Raw genomic sequence first — 20,936 nt, forward strand, 5'->3', positions numbered from 1 at the left:
TCCTGCCTGCCTTCCACCATGGTGTATTCTTCTAGCGCGAAGAGAAAGCATTGCTGACCTTAGGTCTTGTGGCCACTGGAGTAATTAGTAATTAATAAATGGCTAATCCTTCGCTAAATAGCATTCAAGTAGTTCTGGAGTTAACACGCATGACAAAGTAAGTAAGCAGCAAGCAGCCTGACACCTGGTTGCCCCAACCCCATTGCCTCTCAGAAAACAGGTTCTACTTTGAATAATGGAGGTCGGCCAAGTTCCCAGGCATTTTGCGTGCGCTTGTTCTTTTGGACTGTGAAACTAGGATGCAGAGCAAGGCGATATGCAGCTGTAGCTGTTCTGCATGGCTTGGGAGCCCAACCTCAGACCTGAATTCATTCTGCTCCTGCATTTCTATGTGGCTGCACCTCTTGTCTGTGTTCTCTGCGCCACAAGGCTGAGTACATTGTTTTAGTGAACATTCAACAGCAAGGTGAGGAAAAGAATTCTACCAGTCCTTGAATACATTGTAGCAAACGCCAATCCACGCATTTGGATCAGAGCTGGCAACAATGTTGGAAGGGTGGCTACTGTTGTGTGCCCCCCCTTTTTTTTACAGATTAGGAGAGTGTGTCATGGAAGGATTAACTGAATTATCCAAGATCAAGAATATTAAGAAACGGAGAGGGGTTTCATGCACAGTGAGTCACATTCAAGAACTATGAGTTAACACACAAGCAAAACCAAGTCATTAACCCTTTCAAATCTGGTCGGAAGTAAGATGAACCTTCAATTTCCAAGCATTTCTGGAAGAGCCCTTTGAAACTTTTCTTAATCATAGAGGAAGGCATTGCTACCTCCAGCCCCAGTCCTCATGGCCTGTAACCCTGATGTGCAATTCTCTTCTACAAACACCACCCTTTTGGACTTCCTGGTATTGATCCCTCCTACGACACCTTTACACGAAATGAGCCCTAGAAAACTTTCTAGGAAGGAAGCAGCATTGAGCCCCCAGCAAAGGTTCCCTAACATTCCTTGTAGTCCTCACCCATGGCCCCACCTCTCAACCCAAAGTGGTAACCAAGAACATTGTTACTTTCAGATACAAAGGGTATTGGTTACCTAAGCAGAACTGGATGCTTTCTGTGTCAAACTGCCCAGTGGACCACAAGATTTACCCTGGCTTCTCTTCCTCAAAAAGTCTTGCCTTTTTGAGGCAATAGCTCAAGTTAATAGATCAAGTCTCTTAAGAGGGGGCCAAGATTGAGTTCTTCTATGTATCTCAAGCTCTTTGGGTCAAGATTAGATAAAGAATTGGGGAAAATTGGATTCTTGAAAGCTTACTTTTATTAGCTCAGTCAGTTCGAAAAAAGGCAATGTATAACACTAACACTTTAATGTTCTTTAAAAATGTGTAAACACACACATGCACGTTTTAAGCTAAGTTTATCTGAGCATTTCATAAATGATACTCTCACTTCTGATATCTTTAAAATAATTTGTGCAATAAATTTTGCTCTGCTCAATTTGGCATAACACAAATGTAGCCCATGTTAATGAACCAGAAATTCACGATCCACTTGCCGGCTAGAGACACTTATCTGTATTGATTCAGCTGACATTACATAGTGAAGGTACTTTGGAAACCTTGGTTATATGGAAAATGTTTACAGATTTCTGTCCACAAATCTCTCCAACTCTCTTCTGTGGATATCCTAAAATAGTCATTGTGAAATGGAAAACCCCAGCACTTTAATTTAGCTATAGAGAACACCTTTAGGTTTTAATGAGACTGGAGGGTTTGGTTACTATTTGCAGGACTAAAATGTACCTTGAAACAATTGCTTTAAACATATTCTACCATCTCTAGGTAATACCTCTTTTATCAGGCAGCAGAGAATGACATAGCATTTCCGTTTCTTCGGTTGTCTTGCTGTTTTACAAGGTCTAAAGGACTCTATGAGGAAGCCTCTATGACCTTTCAATATTATATGATTTCCAGTGTCCTGCTTGACCAACTCCAATTCTTATTCCTTCGTGGAAGAGGTTTGTGGTAAAACAATATAGAATGCAGAACCTCTGCTTTACAGTTTAGCATAGCCCAATGCTATGTCTAGTCCCCACTAACTTCCATCAGTCTGAAAAGTGGCTGGTACTCTTTTTCATTCTGGAACGTTTCTACTAATTATTAATATTGGAATCACCTCCTTCAGGTGTGTGCTTGTCACGCCGTAGATGCTGTCTTTCACTTAGTAAGTGGTGGATAAATTCTACTGGAGGCATTGTGACCATCATCTTCATCCTCCCGTGACTAGTCTAGAGAGCAATCATCCATTCCCTGACATTCCTAATATTTCAGACAGCTGAAGTCTTTCTGGTCCTTGCATCTGACCACCATAGCATCTTCAAACCTAGAACTTCTCTTTCAACTTATTGACAGAGTGAATTTGATTCCCTCTGTACTATATGTAGCTTTCACTTCCAAAGATGAACATAACTCATACATTGCATCCCAATTTTCATAAATGAATGAATGAAATCAACTAACAACTCAATTGATTCTAATACACTGGAGGGAAGATACTAGTCAGACAAGTTGACATATTACAGATAAAAAGGTTGGAAGAAATATTGTATGGTTATGTCCTCGGATACAGTTTTATAGAGGTGTGAGTTTTATGACATGTAAATAAATATGTATTTCAAGAATGGGTTTAATTAAGAAAAAACTTAATCTGTGTAATTCATGATAAAAATTAGCACACTCTCACTACTTATAATTTGATCACCATGTCTCTTATTAGAGTCAAAGCTTTCTGTAATTTCAGGATTAGTATTCAGTACTCTTGTGGGAATAGGTAAATATTTTCCAGTAACTTCAGTCTTTGAGGCATTGCTTCAGCAGTTAAACATCGAATAGTTGACTATTGACAATTTCACATTCAACTTTAGCCGTTAACTTTTTTCACCCATTTTCCATTTCTCATTCTTTGTAAGTGGGGCACTCAGTTTTTGCATCTCAATGCTTTGGTCTCCTTTCATCCCAGGACTTTCCTTAAGACACTGTTACTGATAGCACCTCAGGGGATAATGTTTCTATTTTTCAAGATAGTTACAAATGACGCTGTCCCAACTCTCCTTAGCTTATTAGCTTATGAGGAAATACAATGTCTTGGCTGACATCTCTAGAAGACCTGGCAATATCTCTCACACCGCACTTACTTTCTCTTGTTTCTCATTCTCTTTATTTAGTTTCTCTCCTCAGAGATGTCTTCTTGAAGATGTCTGTAGATGACCACCCTGTCAAAGTCCTCTTACTTGGAAACACTATGGAAAAGTGGGCCTTTCCTCTTTAAAATATTGTTTTCCAACCTTCAACAGAACATTGCCAAGAAACCTTCAGCTAGACATGGCATTGGATGCTTTCTGATGAATTTTCTGTTTTTTCTGTGATGTTGGTGGGCGGTTTCTGAAACTCAGTCCTTCTCCGTGCTTTTAAATACAGAGAATAGTTTCTACTAAAGCTGATAGAATGGTTTTGCTTATAGAAAAGATGGGTTCAGTTATCAGAAGTTAGAAAGAACAACTCACTGACCTGATAACAGGTATCCCAATGTAATCAATGCTCAGCACTGACATTTACCTCCCTGTGGTATCTGTCCAAATACTACTTGCACTTTGCAAATGTCCCTGTGACTATTTCTTTATTTCTATTTAATTCACAAACTTATTTGTTTTCTCACACAATCTACTTGCATTGTTTTAATTGCCCAGCCTCTAGGAATGGTGTCACAACCCTTTTACCATAGGTAGCCTTCCAAGATACTTTTCTTCTTGACTTTTAAATATTGCTGTTCAACAAATCATGCCCATTATTTTTTCTTTATTCATCTTAAAGTTTTGTCTTCCAATGTGAACCTACAAGTGTTTCAACAACATAATTTAAATGTCCCTTTTCCTAAGTCCTTCCCCTGATATGTTTTGTATACGATACATTGCTGATAAATGCTACCTTTTTGGTTAATTCTTCAAATTAGCCAAGATAATAGTTATAATAATGATGATGATGATACTAAAACTGTGATTTGTGAAAAACAATAAATAATGGGTAAAAATACCATCTGACAAAGGTTGGCAGTTTTGAAGAGGCACAATATAATGGATATAGAGTTAGATACAGTATAATACGCCCTATGCAAAGGAAAAGTTTGGATAGTTGACAAGACACCATCCTGAAACACGTGGCCTCCCCTAAACTGTGATATTCTTGCCTATACTTGAGCATCAAAGAAGAAATGGATCATCTGGAATGCAAGAGAATAATTAGTAAAACGAGCAAATCAACAACAAAAGCATATGCAGAGACCGCAAGTAACAAAGTTTGGTTGTCCTAAGGATTTATAGAAATCTGTGTTAGCTGAACATGTGGGAGTGAACGAGCTGGGGTGGTAGAGGGAAATAGACTTTAGAGGCATTTTAGGACATTTGCGTTGGCTTCTGTTTGTAGAGAGTGTCACAGGGAGATGGGACTGCCAGCGGGTGCATGTGTTGGGAGATAATGTGTTTAAGCATGCGAACCTACTGGGCGGAACTGGGATCTCAGGGATGGCTTGACTCGTGCGTGGTGATAGATCTGTAGTCCTGGGACTCAGTACAGCAATGACTGTGCTCTCCTCCTTCAGGACAGTACTGCGTTTGCGCTGCTGTTTCCTCAAGAGCCCGGAAAGGTCAACGCCTGTAAAGAACCCCAGAAGCAGGAGGGCATGGGTTGCTTGTGCAAATTTTTCTGGAATGGCAGACATGTACCTTAGAAGAATGCTTTAAGGGTTTAGAATACGTTCCCGAAGCATGTTAGCTGCCTGCCTCTGTCAAGAGCAAGAGGATAGACAATAGATCAGGTGGGACTATGGCGGCGAAATCCATGAGAAAGATGGTAATATGTGGATTCCATTGTATAAAGCACATTGATGTGGATTCTCTGCCATCTGCTTAGTAAGCCCAAACTGCTGGGCAGAAGGGTGTGTGTGTGTGTGTGTGTGTGTGTGTGTGTATGTGTGTGTGCATGTGAAGCACGATTAATAAAAACTCAGAGAGAGAAATTGGAGTTCAACCTAAAGAGCCAAAAAGCAAAGCAGTCAACCCCTAGCTCTTATCCCAACCTCAGTCTGGAATAGAGATCCGGTCTCCGGGAATCTCAGGACGTGACTGTGTCTGAGAGCTGTCTCCTCCCATCCTATAATCCTCTCTGGGGCTGGGATTAAAGGTGTGCACCACTGGGATTAAAGGCATGTACGACTCAGTTTCTATGGCAACTAATGAGGCTACTGGGATTAAAGGTATGTGTAACCACTACCTGGTCAATAAGGCTGACCAGTGGGGCTGTTTTACTCTCTTATCTTCAGGCAAGCTTTATTTACTAAAATACAAATGAAATGCCACTATGTGTGTGTGTGTGTGTGTGTGTGTGTGCATGTGTGTATGTGTGTGTGTGTGTGTGTGTGTGCATTTGTTGTGTGTGTGTGCATGTGTTGTGTGTGTGTGTGTGTGTGTGTAAATGTGAGCACAAGTGAATATCCATTTTGTCTCTGCCCGCTGGTAATTTTAATGGGAACGCTAAAGGTGCTTAGAAGATTAATGAAGACTTTCTGGGGTAAAAGGAGAGCTATGGATGTTGCTACAGCTCCCAATTCTTCCAATTCTCTCTGTGCTTGTGCTAATCCCCAGCGCTTAAAACAGACGATGAACTTGCTCGTGGGTTAAGATGGTTTGTGAGACTGTGACCCCTCGAACTCAAGGTGTTCTTACACCATGCAAGTGACGATGTCTAACAGGCAGTTATCTGGACCACTTTTTGATGTCCTGGAGAGCAGCCTGAGCCATACACAGAGTATAGAGATGTAGGAGTTGATAGTTAATAATCTCCTGAGACTTGGTGTGATCATCCTGGCAAAATGTGCCAAAAAATAAGGAGATCCCAGGAGGACTCAGGCAGTCAAAGGACAGGAGAAGAAAGGCACCTTGATGGCTCACGGAACTTGCCTCGCTACACTCTCCACACTGTGTCTGACTGTGCTCGATCTCTCATTCCAAATGTGAGCTTTATTTCCTAGCTCAATAATTAAAGTCAGCCTGATTTTTTTTCTCCTGAGCCAAAGGTCACAAGTATTACAGACACAGGTCGTGTTCGTCTTCAAAGTATGTTTTATTTAGTCCACAAATTGAGGTAGAACGTTGAAAGATTGAAAGACTGAAGATATGGCTGCCAAATAGGGCACTGGCCTAAAAGGTCAAAGGTCTCTAGTTTAGCATCTACTCTCCAGTGCTTCATAGATATAGTGGTAGAATGAGAGAGATGAGAGAGAGAGAGAGAGAGAGAGAGAGAGAGAGAGAGAGAGAGAGAGAGGAATAGAGACAGACAAGGAGAGAAAAGAGACAGAGGTCAAATGTTCATGTTATGTTCTCCTCTAGTCTCTTCCTAATAGAATACCAGACTCTGTCTATTCCAAACCCATTCACACCAAGAAGCTTCAACTATGGGCTATCTCTTTGATGATACTTTGTGCCTTCCATATTCTCGGACTGACTTTGTATTATCTCAAAGTGGCTTAGCTGACATATATTTAATTTACTGAGACACTTCATGAATAGGAGCTAAGTAAAGTACCCTGCACTGTCCTGCTTTTACATACGGATATAACTGCATTAAAATTTGCTTTTATTAATGGCTTGTCTCCCCTTCAAATAAAAATTATTTAAAGCACAGAAAAGAACACCATTGTCTGCTTGTCTGTCCAGATGTCTGTTCAGCCTGGCAGAACCACAGCCTACAGGATGAGAGGCCAACATGAATGTTTCCTGCTGCAGAAAATGATGCTTACATTGAACTACAGTCTTAGGTCCTTGTATCTGGGTACTGGTGACAGAATAATACTATCATTCTTCTGGGCTGGTGTCACCTCCTGCAGTGGAGCATCTTCGGGGACCTCAGAGTACATATGCTTCACCATGGGGCACCTTTCTCTCTGGAAACTTGAGGAAAATGTGTACAGTGATTACTGGAGTAGTGGTCAGGGTCTGCCTCATTACACTGTGCAGCCTGGGTCCAAGGCTAATGCTACCCCAACAACGGATGACTCACAACACTTATAGTATTAGAGGAAACATTACATTCTCAGTGTCATGTTTGAGGCTTATAATTTAATTTTCAGCTCTGGCAATCCCCAAAGCATCCCCAGAGACATGCTTGGAGGGGGCTGTTGTGTGTCCCCCAGAATGAATCTGTGTTCTCCTTCGCTCCGTGCGCACCTTCATTGGCATGCACGCCTCACAAGCTCCCACTCCGCTGCTCTAGCCAGACTCTGACTCCAGCACGGGCTGCCTTCCTCCCCACTCAGCCTCAAGTCAGGTCTCCTTCAGTTGTAAATCTCTGCTGGGAACCATCCGAGCAAATATCGAATGTGCACACAGATATTAAAAATAACTGCAGCACAGACTTATCTAATAATGTTCAACAGCCTTTTATAATATTTGGAATATTTTTGCCCAAGTTACTGTGAGCATTGTGCTTAATGCATTTTCCCCAAGACAGAAACAGCTTTTCAAGAATGAGAAAGAATCAACAGAGGGAGTCAGGTGGGCTGTATTGTGTTTTCAGCTCACCCTCTTCCACTTCTGTCTCTTTTCCTCTGGCCTGAGATGGAGAATGGGAAGCTTCTCTTTGTTCCCTGATTTATGAATAGTCGGCAATGGGCAATTGCAGGCCCAGTGGGATGCATTTTATTTTAAAAATAGTTTGAAGCACTTTCATTGAAATTCGCCTATGTCCAGAGCCACCTTGACGGTGTAATGCTTGCTTCTCGGTGTGTCCTTGTGCCATTAAGGTCTGCCCCACGTGCTGGGAATTCAAGCACTAATTTTATTTGTAGCACTTTGAACCAAAGTGTTGAATGCATCTGGAGAGTAATTCCAGAGGGTTAAATTTGTTCCTTTGGATCCAGATGTTGCATGTGGAACACTGATAGGAATCATGGGGTCAGGGGGCACCTATTACTGGAATGTCCTAAAAAGAAAATTCCAGGCAACCGCAGCAGAAATATCCATAGGCCAAACGAATCTCTCCCCAAGGCCAAACGAATCTCTCCCCAAGTGACTGTGGATTCAGGGGGCTCACCATCAGCTTTAAAAGGACCCCTGTTCACCTGGCAGCCTTGGGTTCAAATTCTCCTTAGTTTACAGGGGCATTCAAGTTAATGCTCGTCCCCTGACATTGTCTGCAGGGCAAAAGCTCTTCACACAGCTGACCCACTTCACACTTTCTGTTTCAGAAGCCAGGGATGGAATGGCAGGGAGGCCAGCACACAGCCAGCTGTCAGAGCTGAGTCCTGAGGAGGCTGTGAGCCTGGCCACACTCCGGGCCGTCTCTGTCTCTGGACTGGTTGTGGGGTGTCTGCTGCATTGGAGAGTTTAAAAACCCAGTGTTTGAAGCCCACCTGAAGCCCACTTATATCACAGCTTCCTACACTTGAATGGGTAGAATGTGGCGTGATGACCTAAGGGTGGATACTTCTACAAAAATTATATTGATTTATTTAATTTCTTTCGGGTGTGTTATGGTGTGCATGTGTGCATGTGAGTGTGTGTATTGTTCTGGTATTGTTTCTCGAGTACTGCTCAGTTTTTAACTGTTTATTAACAGAGTCTCTCACCATTCTGAGTACACTTCTCAGATGACGCTGTCTGACCCTTGTATAACTCCCCAGCACCAGAATCAAAAGCATGTGGTACCACTACTAAGGTTATCTGGGAGATAAAAGTCAGGTCCTTGTGCATACAAGGCAAGCACTTTACAGACTAAGCTATCCCTCCAACTTCCAAGGACCACATTTTGTATAAATATAAATATATACATATAAGTATAAATATAAATCAGATTTAAGTGCATCATCCTATGCTTGAAAGGACACGCTTTCTAATGTAACCTCTTCTTCGCTGACCGACGGCACTTTCAGGGCTAAAGGCTTTATTTTTAATGTAGTGACTTCAAGTCTCACGTTTCATTTAGAAGCCTACCAGGATAGATTTGTTAGATCAACCCTAATTTTTATTGGGATTCAAGTTATATATACCACTAGCCCAACCAAAAGCTCAGACTGTGGTGTTTGTACAACTGTGACCTGCCACGTGCCAGCCCAGGAAGCAATACAAGCTATTCTCTTGCCATGCTCCTCTGCTCTTGAGGCAGAAGAAACAGGTGGCCTGATCCTTCTATCTGCTCTGCTTCTTTCCGTCTTGCTTGCTGTTAAACATTATAAGTGGAGATTTAATTTGAGCACCTGGCTGGGGATGTAGTTCATAATCAATTAATTATGTTAATTGATCCAACATCCTCAAAGTCAAAGCAGCAATGATGAATGTGGTACCTCCATGGGAAGAAGTACAGGCTAGCTGCATTCATATTGAGAAGTGAGGGTGTCAAAAAAAAAAAAGGGTATCCCACGTCGTGTGTCTCTACCTCCTTTCTGGAATGAGTGTGTACGGAGAGTATGGGTCATTGTAGCAGAGACAGACCGTTCCCTAATCCCAGGGGCTCAGCAGGTCAGATAGATAGACAGATGAAGCAAAGTAGGCTTGCATGTACATGGTGTGCTGGAGACTGCTCTCATCTGGAGCACACCTGTCCAGACAGTACCTCTTAGGAAAGGCACATTGGCTTCATTGTGGAATTCTCTCTTAACTCTTCTAGATCATCCAACTTTTGAAGAAAGTAGGAAAGCAAGAATTTATTCAAGAAATCTCTAGACTTTAAGCCAAGTAAGCGTCTAGTAATATCCTGACTTCACCTCTTGCCCTGATCTTTCCTGCTAATGAAGGGTTGAATATCCCTGTGGGCCAGGTCAGAGAAGTTGATGCAACCCCAGGAGTTCAGGGAGTCATCAGCTGGAGGCTTTCTTGATTTGGGTTAAGAAACTAAAAGATGAACTTGGGATAGGCATGATAAAAAGCCTCCCCTCATTCTGCCATGCAGGGCTCAGGGCTCCATGGAAAGTTCTAGCTCCATTCCTACGAGGTCCTCAAGGCTATGGGCAGCTCTGTGACTCATCATTGAATTGGATTTCCCTCCTTCTCGGCTTCTGTTCCTGCCCCTCACGCTGCTCTTTCAAATCTTTCCCAAAGGAACAACTTGTTCCCAAGCTTTGCAGCAGTCTCTGCTGAAGGCGTCAGTCAGGTAAAGACAAGTAGCAGCTAATTTGTTTTCAGAGTCACTGTGTAGGCCAAGAGAAGACTCTATAGGGCGGTGACAATGTTCCTAAGACTGCCAGTGTGGTGCCTGTGTTTCAGGACCCGGCAGGTGGACTGAAAAAGCATGGGGCTTGACTTGCACCAACAATTTAATCCTTACTAAATATGACTAAACTTTATAAGGTTTCCCACTCGTTTCAAATTGTTTGACAGAAGGAACCTTGGTGCTTGTCTGTTTACATATGTGGGTTGGTTGATTTTTAGAAGAATTTTAATAAGCTTTTCATTTTAGAATGGTTTAGGAGTCACATAAATGCCGTGGAAACATAAAATTGCCTTCCTGGCATTGTAGCTTCTGCTGGTACCTTCAGTTCATAAGGGATTTCTCATGGCATGTCAGGAAAGTCTAACATTGTTTTCCCTCTTTGAAGCCACGGTGTCAGATCTCACAAAGTGCACAGTCGGAAGCCATCCACGGGCTTCATACGGTTCCTGCAGGCCACACAATGTCCCTGCTCCCTCAGCAGCAGTCAGCACAGTGCTTGTAGATATTTAATCGGCGTGCATGGAACAAGGGATTCCCTTCATATACCAGAGTCTGGAAGGAAGGCCCCCATCTGCATCCCCTGACCTAATGCCAATTACTCCCATGCCTGTCATTTTTCCTCTTCTAGTGTAGTTTGGGAATAATCACTGGAAGGCAAGATTTTCCATTTTGAGATGGCTTTCCAAGACCAAACAGACTCTCATCCATAATACAGTGAGCTGTACCTCTGAGCCTAGATAACTTGAACATTTCCTAGGACAGCCCTGCTTGTTATCTGAAAGAAAGACACCATGAATTTCATTTCTTTTTTTTTCTTTTTGGTTTTTGGAGACACGGTTTCTCTGTAGCTTTGGAGCCTGTCCTGGAACTAGCTCTTGCAGACCAGGCTGAACTTGAACTCACAGAGATCTGCCTGCCTCTGCCTGCTGAGTGCTGGGATTAAAGGCATGCGCCACCACCCCCCGGCATCAAATTTCATTTCTTTTCATGTGTCTTGAGCATTTATTGGGAGGTTAACAAAAGCAAAACTGGTGATGTGTACCATAATCTCACCTTCAGATATCAGAACACCTTTACAAGGTCTTTCTATCAACCCGTTTGATCCTCTAACTACTTCAAAACCCAACAGTAATTGTATTAATGCTCATGGGAACTACTTACCTTTTCCACATCAGAATAATCAATAAGCTGTGTCCTGGATAGTCCCTCAATGACTGCCTTCCTTCTGGAGAGGCTGAGAACATGGTAGCTGCTTAGCGAGTGAGGTGAGAAGCCTCAACAGATCCATTCTGGGGCTCATGACCTCAATGATTTCTGAAGAGCCGCTGCTATTGAGTTTCCATTGTCAGTCTTCAGGAACTTGGCTCCCAGTCCAGTGAAGGATGAGAGCAATCGTAGCAATGACGGAATAAATACAAATGCAGCAGGCAAAATGCAACTGTCCCCCTGGGATCTCCTAAAATTTTGCCCCCGGCAGAATGGATTGACCACTCTGGGGGAACATCGAACCCCTTCAGTTATTTCTTCCAGCAATTACCCTTGCAGATCCATCCACAGACGTGTGTCTCTTAGTAGATTCCAAATTCAATCAACAATTAAGATTAGGCTTTGCATCAAATAACTTATAAAAAATCTTTTAATAATAATATTTAAATTATTATAATTGTTGTTATAATAATTAAAATTATTACAATAACTATCAGAGATATAGAAGGAAAAAATGTTATCTTTAAGGTATCCACCATTCACATCACTTATCAGGTCCTTCTGGAGTTTTCTCTCTTCACCGTGATGGGCCTGCCAGATGCCAGAGCACTCCACACTTCTCTGATCTCATTTGACCCAGAGAGCAGTGAAAGTCATGTTAATTGGTTGAATTTTCGGGGTGGTTCGTATAGGCGTCCCTGCATTCTATGAAGTTGGTCCAGGGAAATTGCCTTTTTTTGCTCAAGGACAACCAAGGTTGAGTTGCTCGATGGAGGCCGGGTAATTTGTATGTAAGGTGTGGAAAGAGAATTACACCTGGGCGGTCTGACAGGAGCAGCAGCTGCAAATTGTTTGTTGACCGACTATGTAACACCCATATTTCCCTCAACACTTGCTGGAGGGAAGGAATCCAGTCCATATGTTGAGACGGTGTGGGCAGGCAGGCTGCCGGAGAGCAGAGTATCATTACAGCCATTAGAACGATGCAGAGGGTTATTTTGGCGCTCTGATCTGTGCAGCCAGATGGAAATCGGAGTTCAAGCTTAGTGTTGTCAGACAGCAGAGGCTTCGGGCAAAGGGGAAGGCATGGGTGAGTGATTTTTGACTGTTTATCTCTAATGTGTGTGGCCGGTGTCACTCCCAGCTCTGATGGCTGTGATTTATTCTATTATACTGTCAGCATTAAACACCTTAGCAGGAGAGAAATAAAGGGCGGGATCCAAATGCGGTGTCATTGAAGTGACAGATGCTCTTTCTCTGGGTACCAGAGCTGATGAGGGCCTGGAAACTCAGAAATGCCATGTCCTTGGCACATTAGATCCAGGCAGGCCCTTAGGGGCCAATGAACGCTCACCACAAATTTGAAAGATGAAGAAAAGCCATCTCCAGGAGCTCTGTGTGACGGCTAGGGGAACATAGGCTCCGGGGTTTAGAGGCAAAGCCATTGTTTCTGCCTGTTTCTAGTTTGATAGTCATTCAGCTCCGTCACCTGCTGGCTAAGTTCATGGTGGTTTCTCAGTTCCCACGGTTGACCTTGACAGCAAATAGAGAATCTGCTTATATCCTAACAATGGTAAAGAGACGTTCGAGGCACCAGGTGAAACTCCTTTCCTTTGCTTGGCCATGTCCACGTAAGTCCTATTATGTCATGGGGCTGTGGGTATTAGCTTGCCTTGCTGTCACTCTCTCTCTCGCTCTCTCTTTTATTTCGGGCCAGTTCTTTCTCCTTCCCTGAACAAAAGGAGACCCTTCTCGCCGCCCTGCTCTCGCTAAGTAATAGGGTAGGCCACCTTTTGCCTGTGGCTGCTGCCATCTCCTCCTTATGACCTCACCCGCCTTCCCCTAAGCCTCTCCAGCCACCTTTGCTGTTCTCCTGGTGTTTCCTGTGTGACCAGAGAGCGGGGGCCAGAGAGGTGCAAGCTCAGCATGCAGAGATGCCTGCCTGGTTTCTCCAACCCCGCTGCTCATGCTCAGGTCTTGACCTGCACAGATTCGAGTTCCCTGCATTCCTTCTCATCAGTAGAGGAGCATGCAGTTTGAACCAGCAATACCCAACTCTAAGCAGATCCATTTACAGTAAGCCATGGCACATTAAGAAAGGCTTTCTGGACTAGACTCTTCCTCTTCTCTTCATGTTTTAGTACCTAAAGAAACTGTTCTCTTTTTTTAAAGATACTGACTTTTGTTTTGGGCAAAGGAGTGTGCATCATACATGTGTTAGATGCCTGCAGAAGCCAGACGAGTTTATCAGATACCCTGGAGCTAAAGTTAGATATGATTGTGAACTGCCCAATGTGTGTATTGGGAACCAAACCTGGGTCCTTTGCAAGAGGAGCAAGTACTCTTACACACTGAGCCTCCTCTCCAGGCCCAGAAAGCATCATGTTGACAGTGAGGATCATTAATGACAAACATCCTTAAAAAGAGTGACTATTACTTCAAATACCTACTGTGGATGAAATGCCAAAATAATACGAAGTGCCCTATAAATGTATTTGAAAGTTGCTATCCATTCAAACACAGTCGTGTGTAGCCATGGAACTGAGGGGAACTTCAGGCTAGGAGACTGAAGCCAGCTCTTAAGAAGGTATAACACATTTAAGATGCCAAAAGCGTGGTTTCCTTCTCTCCACAGTGCCTGCCAGGCTGTTGTGCAAACACTGTGTAGCATGGTGGATATTCTTTCCTCTCTGAATTCTGCTTAGTGCATGGCAGAAAAGTCACATAGCCCAAAGGTCCCCCAAAGCCTCCTGGGAAATGTAGTACCAGGCTGTGTCTGAGATACAAAGCTTTTATGAGATGAGGCCTAGGGCCTGGAGAGATGAAACAACAGTTACAAATATATTGCTTTTGTTCAGGACCTGAATTTGTTGTGAGCATCCATACCGCTCACAACTGCCTGTAACAGGAGTTACAGGGGATCCATTGCCCTCTTCTGGCCTCTAGGGGCACCTACATGCATATGCTACACAAAAACCCAAACAGGCTCACACACACACATACACATAAGTAAAGTAAATCAATAAATCTTAAGAAAAAAAAAGAAAGAAATTACATGGTTATAATTAAAGGACTGGTTGCAAGGTTTCCACACCTCAAGTTTCAAACCTAGGCAAATAAAGACAGAATTTCCCCTAAAACCCATCTAGAGGCAATCATTGTAGGTGAAAGGGATGAACTGTAGCAAGCCATTCCTACTTACTCAGCGCTTGAACTCATAGAAGATATAGGTGTTCGACAATATTATCATTAGAACTGCCTAAAATTCCAAATTAGCTAGAATTATAGTGATTTACATGCTTGTCTACACGGAGCGAGTGTGCCCTGAACAGAAACAACTGCAACAAACTTTCTAAAGATGTTTGTCGTCTCCCCTAACAAGCATGTGCCATGTCACTATGTGTAGGTGGTCGTGCTTCGGAGGGACAATCCCAAGGAGAAATAAAGGAACAAATACCCTCTTCTGCTTCTTCCAATCACTGTGGTTCAACACACCAGCATCAGAGCAATCTCTTCCAAAGTGCAAACCAGGCTGGATCCCTGAGAATGAATGTCTGTAAATGACTCTAAAACCCAACCTGCTGTTCATGCTGGCCTCACTCACCTTAGGGCTCGGAAAAGGATTCTGAGCCTCAACTCTAAGCTGTTAACAGTAAGCCGCAGGCAATCAGAGTCAACAAATGGTTCACTTGAGACTGGCTTTGTCAGTGGTATTGCTCCAGAGCTGGGGGTGCAGACGGATGTGAGGTAGGCTCAGTCACAGCTCCCAGAAGCCTACAAGCTACCGTTGGTGAGGCAGAAAGTGCCTGGCAAAGCCCAGACTGCAGAGCGACTCCACCTCCTTGGAGGCAAAAGCATGGCATTATGGGAGCGGAAGTTGAAGCTTCAGAGGCAAGCTAGCAGAGCTGAGAGTCAGAGTCGCATTTGGTGAAGGTTGCCTGAGACCCATTTAGTCTCGCTCTAGTGTGAACTGGATGACTAAAATAGACAGAGAAAATAGCATCCTGATATTTAAATATATGATTACCCTTTCTTTATAAGTACTTAGCTTGAAGTGTCTTAGTCTGAATACTAAAGCGAGTATCTGTGAATGTAGACCATATTGGAAGCAGATTTACTGTCCCAAAGTGTAATGCTTAGTCAGCCATCTGATGAGATTTGAGCACTGAGCAGTTTGAGAAGGATGCATAGAGCTGTTTTATTACAAGATGCTGTTGTGAGTTATAGCAGCTTTCCTTATGCTATACGGCTGTCGCCAAACAAGTTACATGAATATAAGCAGTTTTATTTGCAATTTTTTTGCTTACATTTTCTTAGTGTATTCAGATGATGGCTTCTCCCAGCCCGGCTCCTGTTCCTGTGGTAGCCCGGGTATATTGCTTTATTCTGAACCAAAAGGAGACTTTAACATATTTGTAAAACCACCCCCAACACATACTCCCCCCAACATACACACACCCCTTAAGAAGATGCAGTTTCTGTTTACTGTTGCTATTACCTGACATTTTTTTTAAAGGGAAGGAAGAGAATCATAAAATAATGTTTTCAAGTTTGAAGGATATAATGTTCTTGTATCAGGAAAAAAAGCATAAATTGTCATCTTATTTGAAACTGTTAAAGTAACCCTAGAGTTGGGAGTTTGTATTTTAGGGGGAAAGGGAGAATTTTGAATTCACTTGATGAGAATTGAACCTGAAACAGCTAACATAAGAAAAAATTAATTTCATATAAGAGATGTACCAGGCTTAATGATTACATAGAAATTATAGGCTGGAAAATCAGTGTTGTTGTTTCCTCTTGAATGTGTGAAAGCGAATCAGAGAAATTGATGACGTTAATAAAAATGATAATAACAGTAAATTAGTTTATACCAAATGTAAATAATTGTTAAACTGGGACCTGAATGAACCCCAGACAACTAGGGACTTAGTTTAAACCAGTTTATTCTTATTTTATTAAGCATCCGTTAAACGAAATTAATTGTGCTATTCATAATTACAACAAATATTTAACATACAATGTTCACTACTCAGAGTCTTTCTTCATCTCAATGTTTATTTTGGGATAATTGTGTGCTCATTAATGCTCATGAAGATGCAGAGTTTGTGGGACATAGGACGTCTGAACAACACTGTATAATCTACCATCCCTGAGCAAGACATGGTGGTGCTGGATGCTGGGTGGCCTTCAGATGATGGGGTGTTTCAACTTTAAAGAGTCGTGTGAATAACTTATGCGGTTTTATAATTATAAAATCAATTCAAAATCATTCTAAAGAATTGAGAATAAACCTGAAAAAATAAAATTAAGATAACCTGTTTTATCTTTCAACAACAATTACAATTAACATATTGGTATATTTATGTTCTAGCCTTTTAGCGGCTGTGCATATGTGAAGCATAGTTTTACAGTTGGAGTTGTCTGAATTATTTATTTGATACCCCACACTTTGTGCTTCTGGTCATCAGTGTTCTTTAATTTTCTTAAAACAGCTTTCTGAAATATGATTTCTTTAATAATGATGGAGTGCTTTCATATAGACATATGTTTCACTGAATCTTTTTTTCAATGACACCTTGACTCCTCTACATGTTGCTATCAAGGAACATGATCCCATATTGATCTTTATTCATGTCACTCACTTCATCACAATGAATTGGTTTTATTTTTAAATGACACTAATATGAGGGTAAAAGTAGGAGAGCGAACAGAATGGGCTTGAGATGAGCCTGTGCTTCATGGTTGCATCTAGAATCTGGTGTGCACCCAAAACAATAATAAATTCTATTCACACATCCTCTCCTAAATCCATCACTAGGGTGTGTGATAATCTCTTCATACAGTATTCTAAATTGTGTCAATTTGCCCTAGTGATAATTTATTAAATCAAGTAAAAATTGAGCAAATGTAGGGATCACAGTATATTATTTATAGCCCCATTAGGAAATGAAATATAGTGGGTCATGTAAGTGTATCTAAAATCTTTTTATGGTAATTAAATCTCATAATTATCTCACTCCTAAGAAATGCAGAATTGTTGCATGCATGAACTTTAATTTTTTTTCTTAACCATGTACATTGTTGTATATTCCAGAAGTTCACACTTAAATATGTAGGCTGTACAAATCACATGATGTAACTTTATACATTAATAACATTAAAATAATAACTATGTTCATAAATTTCATTATATATGCCATCTTATTAGAAAAAAATATGCATTTTATCTATCAGTCTAACTATATTATCGTGATATGTTTTCATCAAGTGACTGTTAGAAAATCAACAACAGGCCATGGTGGTTTCTGATTGAAATCTCAACCCTCAGGAGACTGAGGCAAGAAGATTATCACATTGTCAGCCTGGACTATATAACTAGATTTTGTTTCAAAAATAAATAAACAAATATATAATAAAATAAGCATAATAAATAAACAAATACATAAATACTATTGATAGCAAATATAAATAGGCCATACAGCTAGCTCTCTGGTTCACTTTTCTCTGTGTATTATATTCCCTCAGGTTTATCGATTAAAGTATGGTCCAAAGCTCACAGATGCCCCAGAACACACGAAATGGAGATAATGATAAGGCTTGCTGGAGTTTTCTGTCTCATTTTGTGTTTGTCTGCGGGAAGCTTTCCACCTATACCACAAATCATCCCTAGGGAGTACACTGTCTTGATATGAGAAAGGAACAAAAGCTGAAATGATGTCTGATTCCCATGGGAAAAATAGGTCTTATGTGAAAATTAATCTCAGTGTGTTACAACATTCGCTACATAAACCTGGAGGAAAAGTAAAGTGCCCAAACACAACCTCATGAAAAGATGCTTTTTCCCTCTGAAGTTGTCTTTCAGAGTCATTCTTTCCTTTTGTGTAGCTCTGCCCATTTGATGATGTGTGCCCATGTTATTTCCTATAGGTTCTATGGAGTTGTTATGCCATCCGCTGCCAGACAGGACACCAGATAGAACCAACAGGCTAGGTGACAGCATTGCCTTCATGAAAGTCTGACTCTTATTTTCTCTTCTGGAAATGTATATCTCAATTGGAGAGTTTCTTTCTCTTCTGGAAATGTATATCTCAATTGGAGAGTTTCTTTAGAGATACATTTATATTTTTTGCTCTCTATCTCTCCCCCTCTTTCTTTCTGTCTCTGTCTCTGTCTCTGTCTCTCTCTCTGTGTGTGTCTGTGTGTGCGCACACATGCATGCTCATGTATGTCTGCAGTCCAAGGTTAATGCTTAGTTGTCAGATGATTTTTTCAGTAATTCTCTACCTCTATTTTGAGTAATCTCTCATTAAACACAGAATTCACTAATTTCTGCATCCTACCCCACTAGTGCCAAGGCTTCATACCTATGTGGTTACATTTTATGTGGGTTTCAGGGATCCAAACTCAGCTCTCCAGACCCACATATCAAGCATCTTACCAACTGAGTCTTTTCCAAACCACTCTTTAGAGATAAACTCAAAGCGATGCTTCTTCACATCTAGTACAACCCGAGAGTAAAGGTAGACCAAATAGCTTCATAGTCTAAGTACATAAGATTCTGGCACTAACAATTCCATTGCCTTGACAACTCATCTCCCCACTTTATGCCTATGTTGTCTCCTGTAAAATGAGCAGAGAAAGGCACACATGACTTTCAAGTACCTCGTGAGTTCAGTCTGTACCTCTGTTTAGTCGACTCCAGCTCCTTGACTTCTCTAGTTTAGCTTTGAATACATTTGGTCATCCTTATATTCTAAAATCAATATTCATCGTGAAATCTTGTGATTCCAGCAGCTACACGTAAATGGCCAAATACAAGTTATTTCCACACGGAGCTAACATTCTCTGGGTGTCCCCCAAAGAAGTACCCTTGTTAGGCCCCTTGTTTGCTACCCAAATGTTCCTGATACAAGTGGGGCTGGTTTATAAACATTGAATGGCGGACCCAGCCCCACACTGTCACCATACTGTGACAAATCAAATGGGAATGAGAGAGGGCAGCGGTTCCAGTGTTCAGATGGATATTAATTATAACTTTGTGGGCTGAAATGTCTTTCTTTAGTTTTTACTTCTTGTGCTCTGGAAGAATGGAATGTTTGTTCTCCTATTATGCTTATCGGTAAATTTTTAATTTTGTGAAGGGAGAAAAAAAATCCAGGGCAAGTGCTTCCATTATCACTATCATCTGCTCGGGGCCCAGATTTCATTAAGTAGATTGTTAATAAAATGAGGAATGATACATCACAACTGCAATGTGCGTCTTCCCAAGTTAATGAAGAGTTATAATTTTCTAGACGACAAATTAAAAGGCTGTTAAAATGGTGGGTGAGACTGTCAACGGATTTAGCAACATTCCAATTAAAATAGGGCATTAAAGAGAATTAGAATCTTGAATTTGGAGAAATGAGAAAATACGTTCAATATGTGATTTAATATAGTTAGGATTCCTGGAATCTTCATGTAAGGGAGATAGATGCCATCTTGAAAATATCATGACACTTTAAAAAGTAGGACATCACTTGCTTTATTAACTTGGTCAGTAAATTGCTTTCCTAAAACAAGAAAACTATTTTTTATTTCTAATAGAGCAATTATTACAGTATATTAACACATAATATGTATTAGATTTTATATGTATATATCAAGCGTAATATCAATTTATGTTGATGCTATATACATTCACAGATCACTCATTTCTACCAAGTCAAGTTTTTATTTTTTCCATTTTATAGTATCTGTCATTCATATAAATACATCTTTGTATAAAACTGTCGCCTCTGCAAGCTTTTTCCACTTATTCTTCAGTCTTATGTATGCAAATATTTATCTTTTTATGCCTGAATACCACTTACTAAATTGATGATGTAAATTTTATATCACCATTTCTTTAATCTTGAGTAATTAGTTCCCTTACATTTTGTATTCTAATAAATAAGATCCAGTAAAATAATTCTATATACATTTAGAGGTAACATTCACAGAAACAGGATTAATGGATCAAAGAGGATTAATAACTTTGTGGCACCTTAAACTGTATCAAACTGCTTACCAAATGACTTTTATCTGTCTACATTATCACCAGTAATTTAATGACAGTCGTAACTCAACTACACATGGACGGCATTAAATTGCATCATTATTTTATAATCTTTGTAAAATAAATAGGTAAGATGGTAGCATATGGCTGTTAACTTTTTTGTAATCAACCTGCCCTAGAAATTTCACAGATAATTAGATATCATGGGCATTTTTCTCTATTAACTTGGCTTTCTGGTTTTATTCATTGACAAGTAGTAATAGGCAATATGGCCCACATGTGATGCTGCAATTTTCTTTTATCATGTTTTTTAGATAGTTGCAGAACTGAAAATAAATTTAAATCAAACAAAAGAATCCAAGAAAGGACTCATTACACTTTTGTAGTCAGAAAAAAATATTTCATTAGGGAAGACAAAATATTTATAGGAGTATT

At 40.9% G+C, this 20,936-nt stretch overlaps 1 protein-coding gene across 3 annotated transcripts in view; it reads left to right on the forward strand.

Moving 5' to 3' along the window:
• Tenm2 (teneurin transmembrane protein 2) overlaps positions 1-20,936 on the forward strand; it is a 1,241,175-nt gene that overhangs the window by 290,328 nt on the left and 929,911 nt on the right. The gene's annotated exons all lie outside the window — the stretch shown is intronic.

The sequence above is a fragment of the Myodes glareolus genome, chromosome 9 (assembly GCF_982192425.1).
Source record: "Myodes glareolus chromosome 9, mMyoGla1.1, whole genome shotgun sequence".
NCBI lineage: Eukaryota > Metazoa > Chordata > Mammalia > Rodentia > Cricetidae > Myodes > Myodes glareolus.